We start from the raw sequence: 8,654 nt of genomic DNA, 5'->3' as shown, positions 1-8,654 counted from the left end.
AGACAGTCACCCGAGGGTGGAATTGAACCTGGGTCCCTGGTGGTGTGAGGCAGCAGTGCTGACCACTGAGCCACTGTGCCATTTTCATGGTAATTTGTGTTTGCTATTGTGAAGACGGACATAGAATATTTATTAAATGCTTCTATCATTTTGATTATCCCATAAGAATTTATCTTATCTGTGCATCTAGGTGCCCATTGTTTATCTTAATTTGTCTTCCTTCTTGTATATTTGTAAGGTCTGTTATAATCTGACATTACATTCCTGCTGATGTACTTTCACACGCAATCTTTTCTTCTTTTTATCAATTTTTGGTGGTCTTTTGTTCGGAACTAAAAACTTGGGCTCTAATGAAGAGACATCTAGACTCAAAACTTTAGCTTGCTGTCTCTCCACGGGTGCTGCATGACCCACCGTGATTTCCAGCAATTTTTGTTTCAAATCCTCAGACTCACTGCTATTCTTTGCCAATATATAAACCTTACCTTTTAATTCAGAACAATCTTTAACTTCCTGATTATGCCACAGATGGATCTTTCTTCCCGCGCTTTTGTTTTTCAATAGAAGGTGTTTTTGTTAACATGTTGAATTGTTTCATTACATTGTTTACCTCTGTTTATTTACTGCAATACTTGTACATGTATTTACTTTATCAATTTTAGCTAGTGCTCCCTTCACACATTTGTCATTGGCTTTGTTTACGATTCTTGTTTATTGAACTTTGCCATTGTCAAACTTAAGACAGAATTCAATTGCATTATGTTCCTAGCAAATAGTTCATTATGAAATTATTAATCAGGTCCGTCTCATTATGTAATACTAGATCCAAAATAGTTTTATCCCTAATTTATTACATGAAATGGTATAGAAACTGCCATGAAGGCATTCCACCAACTCATCTCCTAAATCATCTTGCCAACTTTCTTGGTTCTGTCTCTGAATTTCTTCAGTTTCTTAGAATTATCATATTTCTTTCATTGCAAGCTCTAATAATTTCTTGTTTAATGGTCTGTTAGGAAGGCCATAAACTACTCCCATCAGTTTTTTCTGATTCATGATATTTCTAATCTTGACTTATACAAATTCTATCTCTAAACTTCAGCCAAAAACATTCCTCACTAATGTCCTTATTAAATACTTTACAATAAGATTACTCTCTACCCTTGACATTCTGCCTTTTCAAAGTATTGTATACATTGGAATATTTATTTTCCAACTTTGTTCACCTTGTAAACATGTCTCTATAATGGAGATTAGATATAAACATTTGCCTTTACTTTTGGCACTAATTCATCAATCCAATTGAGGATGTTTCATACATTCAGATAAATAATCTTCAATTTCATTATTCACTACTGTTCCCTGCATTGACCTTAATCACTGATGTTAGATTCTCCTTCTGTCCAACTCTTTTTCCTTTATCTGCAACACTATGCTGTTCTGTTGCCAAAATCTCTTTCTTTGGATGTGTAAACTCCCCTTCGCCTGAAACTATCTGCACTACTTATATCTGTTCATAGCCCTGTTTGCACAGTTCACCAAGTCATTGCTTAAAACTGGCTGTAAACAGAGTCTATCCCAGCAGAACTTTTTGCAGAGTACTGATGTCAATGCTGAATGAATCAAAATATATCACACCACTCTTTGAGCTGTCTATTTAATTCTCTGTTCTTCAGGTAACAATTCAGTTATGATTACATTTGATGTTCTGCATTTCAATTTAGACTCTAACCCCTCAAACTCTCTCAGCTGAGATTCATTCCAAGTTCTACCTATGTCACTAAAACAGAAATTGCTGGAGAGACTGAGCAGTATCAATGGAGAGAAACACAGTGCTGACGTATTGAATCTGACACGACACTTCTTCAGCACGTCAAGGACACCCATAGTGCGGCCTCATTTGGAATATTGCATGCAGTTCTGGTCGCCCCATTACAGGAAGGATGTGGAAGCATTAGAAAAGGTGCAGAGGAGATTTATCAGGATGTTGCCTGATCTGGAGCGCAGGCCCTATGAAGAAAGGCTGAAGGACTTGGGTCTGTTCTCATTGGAGAGGAGGCTAAGAGGGGATTTAATAGAGACATTCAAGATGATCAGAGGATTAGATAGGGTGGACAGTGAGAGTCTTTTTCCGAGGATGATGACTTCAGCTTGTACAAGGGGGCATAGCTACAAATTGAGGGGTGATAGATTTAAGACAGATGTCAGAGACAGGTTCTTTACTCAGAGTGATAAGGGCGTGGAACGCCCTGCCTGCCAATGTAGTTAACTCAGCCACATTAGGGGCATTTAAACAGTCCTTGGATAAGCATATGGATGATGATGGGATAGTGTAGGGGGAGGGGCTTAGATTAGTTCACAGATCGGCGCAACATCGAGGGCCGAAGGGCCTGTTCTGCGCTGTATTGTTCTATGTTCTATATGTTCCATATCTGCCTGACTCATGAGTCCGAAACTCCTGCTTTTGGCCTTTGACCAACTCTAAAAAATTCTGTTTAATGAAGAATGTAACTCGCTTGGAACAAAAAATCCATATAACTCTCTCTGATGTTCCACAATATCAGTAACTCGGCAAATCTGAACCAAAATTGCTCAAACTGTGCACAACTACTGCAGAAATGGCAACGCCAGACTGGAAGATCTCTTGTGGCACAATGGTAGTGTTCCTGTGTCTGAGCTAGGGAGCTCCAGTTCCAGTCCTACCTGCTCTGGAGGTGCGAGGTAACATCTCTGAATAAGTTGATCTTTTTTGAAGAAGTAAATGGGAACAGAAAATTGCAAAGGAATATGGATAGATTAATTGCAGACAAAACTGTGGTTGATTACATTCAACAGAAGACGTATGAGGAAATCTACTTTGCATGTCTGAACAATTGATCAAAATAGTGTATACATTCCACAGATCCCTACATGACATAGTCATTGTGTACTATTATGTCGGTCTAGCCATTTTTTTTTGGTCAATTAGTTATTAATTTACAAGCAGTGCTACTAGTAATAGCAAGTTAAAATCTCTTAACTTGGAGACCAAATGACACAAGGCTGATTAAAGGTAGTCCCTTTCTCTCTCAGCACTGAAATTTCAACTAAGCACTCAGTCTTCAGCATGCTCACTAACGGTTGGTTAGTTTAGTTGGCTGGATGACCGGTTTGTGACGTAGAGTACTGCAACAGAATAGTTCATTTCCTACACTATAAGGAAGGACTCTTCTTCACAAATCAGTCTCCTCACGTGATGTGTGGTAAATCTCAGGTTAATACCACCATCAATCATATCTCTCCCTCTCTCTCTTGGACATGACAGAGGAGCCCTGTGGTCTGGTAGTACTACGGTGACTTTATCTTTCCCTATTCTCACTGAATTGGAAGATTCTCAGCAGATTCATTATCTATCACAGAGGTGAATGTGGAAAGAAAATAGTTTATTTCGTTCAGCGATATTTGGCTTTAGTTCTGAAAATAAGATAACTGGACCAACCTCCGGATACAACGCATCATCCTCCGACACTTCCGCCATTTACAATCCGACCCCACCACCCAAGACATTTTTCCATCCCCACCCCTGTCTGCTTTCCGGAGAGACCACTCTCTCCGTGACTCCCTTGTTCGCTCCACACTGCCCTCCAACCCCACCACACCCGGCACCTTCCCCTGCAACCGCAGGAAATGCTACACTTGTCCCCACACCTCCTCCCTCACCCCCATCCCAGGCCCCAAGATGACATTCCACATTAAGCAGTGGTTCACCTGCACATCTGCCAATGTGGTATACTGCATCCACTGTACCCGGTGTGGCTTCCTCTACATTGGGGAAACCAAGCGGAGGCTTGGGGACCGCTTTGCAGAACACCTCCGCTCAGTTCGCAACAAACAACTGCACCTCCCAGTCGCAAACCATTTCCACTCCCCCTCCCATTCTCTAGATGACATGTCCATCATGGGCCTCCTGCAGTGCCACAATGATGCCACCCGAAGGTTGCAGGAACAGCAACTCATATTCCACCTGGGAACCCTGCAGCCATATGGTATCAATGTGGACTTCACCAGTTTCAAAATCTCCCCTTCCCCTACTGCATCCCTAAACCAGCCCAGTTCGTCCCCTCCCCCCACTGCACCACACAACCAGCCCAGCTCTTCCCCCCCACCCACTGCATCCCAAAACCAGTCCAACCTGTCTCAGCCTCCCTAACCTGCTCTTCCTCTCACCCATCCCTTCCTCCCACCCCAAGCCGCACCCCCAGCTACCTACTAACCTCATCCCACCTCCTTGACCTGTCCGTCTTCCCTGGACTGACCTATCCCCTCCCTACCTCCCCACCTATACTCTCTCCACCTATCTTCTTTTCTCTCCGTCTTCGGTCCGCCTCCCCCTCTCTCCCTATTTATTCCAGAACCCTCACCCCATCCCCCTCTCTGATGAAGGGTCTAGGCCCGAAACGTCAGCTTTTATGCTCCTGAGGTGCTGCTTGGCCTGCTGTGTTCATCCAGCCTCACATTTTATTATGTAAACATTGCAAGGCGTCTGTTTGACTTCCAAATATCCATTCACACAGAAACTGTCCATACAGCACTTTTGGTCTGTGTCAGCTTTTATGCTCTAAATGAACCTCCTCCCATGTCTTCTTTACCTAAACCTATTGTTGGTGAAGGTAAACAATTCAAACTTGTATTCTGACCGGATATAGCATCAATGAGACCAGTGTCTCTGAAAGAACTCCTTAAGGAGGAAAACAGTGTTAGAGACTAACATGGAGAAACCAGAGGGAAATATATGCTTCTCCAATACTTTAGGTTGTATATTTTACTAAATGCTTCAGGAACAAAGCAAAGTAACAATCCAAGAAACAGAAGCAAAATCACTTCTTCTCTTTCGGGTAACTTTTCCTTGTTGTCTCAGTTACTCCATTTTGTTCCCACAGGTGGTGATTTTTCTTGGAATGGAGTTCTGAGGATCCATAACTGATGTCGCATCTCACTAAGAATTCTCAAGTCAGTAATTTTATTATATCAATAAGGGGAAAATGTGTTCTTGACTGCCATTCACAAACATATTATTTTCCAGTAGAGGCATTGAGCAGTTTTAGGAAGCAGGAACACTGAATGACACTTTTTATTTCCAAACAGATAACACTGAAACATGGAGAGGTTTTCCAGTAGGCATTTATATTGCCCCCTTCTTGCCATCTTTAGGTCTTACTGATGCCAGCCCATGATTTGAAGATCCATAGCCCTCTTTGTTTGCATTGAGAAAAACACATGTCAACTGAGGGAACTTTTCTCTTAGCAAACTGTTTTGAATATTAAATAATCACTGTTGATTACTTTTGCAAATAAATGTTTAATGCATTTGTATCCAAATGTAAACCCATTTATTTTAAATGGATTAATACCACCCTTAAAAGCAGTGAACTAATAAACGTATTTGAAATGTATGAAATTTTTGTTCACTATTATTGCTAATTATAATTTCTAAATTAAACTATCTTCTAAACAGAGACTTTTTCTCGTTTAACTTTATTGGCTAGTTGGTTTTCAACATGATATGCGCATGTTGAGACTTGTAGGTAATAAACATCTGCTGATTCAGAAACATGAAAAAAAAGTCATGTTTTGAATGATGTCCTAAAGGAGGCTTATAGATATTTTCTAAACAACCTGTTCAGCGGTGTATATTATATATTGCTGGAGCAGGTAAGACTTGAACCTATACCTCTTAATCCAGAGGTGGATAGTACCACTGCACCAAAACAAAGGAGTACACACTTGTCATCATGTTGGTGCATTTTGTTGGCTGGTCTCAAATACCAATGATCACCAAACAATTCCATTTAATGGTCTGTCTCCTGTAACACATGCAATATTCACTCCTGATTATCACATCAGCAGTACATGTCGTCAGCACACCACTAATAAATAACAGTGGTTTGACAATACACAAATGCAAACACTCATCAATTATAGACTGGGAGTTTCTTTCCCTGGATTGCAGGAGACTGAGGCATAATCTTATAAAGGTCAAAAAAATCATGAGAGGCATAGATAAGGTAGATAGCTAACAGCTTTTCCCCATGGTAGGGCAATCTAAAACTAGAGGGCATATGTTTAAGGTAAGAAGGGAGAGATACAAAAAAGTCCAAAGAAGCAGATTTTTTGCATAGAAGGTGGTGAGTGTCTAGAATGGGCTACTAGAGGCGGTGGTGGAGGCAAGTACAATTTTGTTATTTAAAAAACATTTGGATACATACATGGATGGGATAGGTATGGAGGGATATGGACCAAATGCAGGAAAATGGGACTAGGTTAATTGTGAAAACTGGGCATCATGGACAAGTTGAGCCAAAAGATGTGTTTCCATCCTGTTAAACCTGTATGACTCTATAAACAGAAACATGACTACATGATCCAAATGCCACAAAAAGTGTTACTCGCAGGCAACTAAAGTTGAAGTTCAAAGAAAAACAAATGATTTGAAAAACAAATGGAGAGCGTAGAAAAAAATCCAACTTCTTGCTGGCATGGATGACACATGTGCCTTTCTCAATGCAAACAAAGAGGTTTATAGATGTTCAAATCATGGGCTGGCATCAGTAAGATCTAAAGATGGCAAGAAGGGAACAATATAAATGCCTGCTGGAAAACCTCTTCACAGAACCGTCAATTAGAACTCAATGATACACAAACAACATTCAAGAACCTCTCAAAATATACAATTATAAGTGAGCTAGACATTAACAATATTCAACAAAAGTGGAAACAGTAAATCACATGGAGCTTTTTTTTCAGGTTTCAGGTAATGGCAGAAGTCTTGTCTGTTGTCTTCATCTGTTGAGATCTTAGCAAGTACATTTCAGTTGCTGCACATTCCTCAGACATTTGCTACTCAATGATCCACTGCTTGATGATGTGCTAACTGCTGCCAACAAGATAAAGTTTCTGGTCCTGACATTATTGCTGTGGTAGTCCTGAAGTGTGAATGAGATATAGTGATCACATTGACACATGCTTTTTTGTGAAACTACGGCAGTATGAAGAAATTACAAATGGCCTTTGAATTGCAATTTGATAATCTTCAAGAAGGGACTTAAATCTAATTGTAACAACTACAGGGACATAACATTGCCCTTAACTATTGGTAAAGTCCTAGTTAAGTAACTTGTCAATCATCTTTCGCCAATTGCAGAGAGGGTCTCCATGGAGTCCAATTTGGCCTTCGGTCTGTCAGAGATTTAACCAACACCTTCACAGCATGCCAAGTGTAGAAAGTAAGCAAAAACAGAATATCCCTTTGTACACGGCTTTCTTTGATCATACAAAATCCCTTGAATTGGTAAAGTGAATTGCTGTTTGGAAGTTCTACAGTGATATGGATGCCCAGCTATGCTCACAAATGTCATTGATCTCCTAAATGACAAGATGGAAATAAAGGTATTATACAATAGCTCCAACAGAGACACATTCCCTATAAAATATTGGTGTAAAATCACTAAGTTTCACAGCACCAAAACTATTTTTATTGTTTCTTGCAGCAACACTGCAATTTATTACTGACAGCTTCTCTCCAGATATGGTCATAACTTATCGTACTGTTAGTAAACTCTTAAACATCAACTAGTTGATGGCTAAAATCAAGTTAACAACCACTTCTGTATTAGAACTGCAATACATGCAAAAGTTAGTGCTCATACTGAAGTGGAACTACAATAGATCATTGATATGCTCTCATGAGAGCATGGGACATACCCTAAAAACAAGGGAGACCAAAATCTGCTGCCAATCTACAACAAATATATCAAAGTTAATGCCTTCAATTGAGAGTAATGCTAAAACATTGGAAATGTTCCTTCATTTCCCATACCTTGAAAGCAATCTATCCCCAAAAGTTGACACTGCTGAAGAGGCACACCACTGAACTGAATATGCCAGCTCAGCCTGTGATAAATTACTTGCTTTAGTTTTTGAAATCAATACATCAGACCTGGCACAAAACTTAACATTTATTGAGCAAGTATTCTCCATATGCTTCTCTAGTCTGAAGTTTGGACAAATTATAGATCTTCAACTTTCGAACCCTTTTGATTCACAAAGTAGTGGAAGTAGGACCTTTACATATTTTGAAGGCAGAGATAAATACATTCTCATCAGGCTACTTCTACTGAGTTTGTCCAGCATACTAAGGTCCAAGGACATCGGCAAAATTGCCCTAGAATCAAACAGAATGAGTGTTCTCACACAGACATGGCAAGTATCATGGTCATGACAATCTCACATCAGTTGAGATGGACAGAATATGGAATTGCAATGTCCCATTCAGTGGCCTCAGTCGCTAAGGGGCACTCACACTCTGCAATGAAGGCCTGATCTGGCAACCAGCACAGATGGGAAGCAAACGTCCAAACTGGACCAAAATATTGATCTATCATCACAAATGGTATCCAGATCGTCCAATCAGTAATCAGCCTCCACCCAATACAGGCCAACAACAAAATCCTCACAGTGGGAAAGCCTGAAAGGGTAAGTCAGACTCATTAGCTACCAGCAAACTACAGTCACCACAAACAACTCAATTCCATGCTACCATCTGCAACAGGGGCATGATACTCAACTCCACCCCCACCACCTTGATGGGTAGCAAGTTTCAGACTGATTCAAAGGCA

This window comes from Stegostoma tigrinum, chromosome 12, assembly GCF_030684315.1.
Source record: "Stegostoma tigrinum isolate sSteTig4 chromosome 12, sSteTig4.hap1, whole genome shotgun sequence".
Taxonomy (NCBI): Eukaryota; Metazoa; Chordata; class Chondrichthyes; order Orectolobiformes; family Stegostomatidae; genus Stegostoma; species Stegostoma tigrinum.
The sequence above is the reverse complement of the archived record's forward strand: the minus strand, read 5'-3'. Positions refer to the sequence as shown.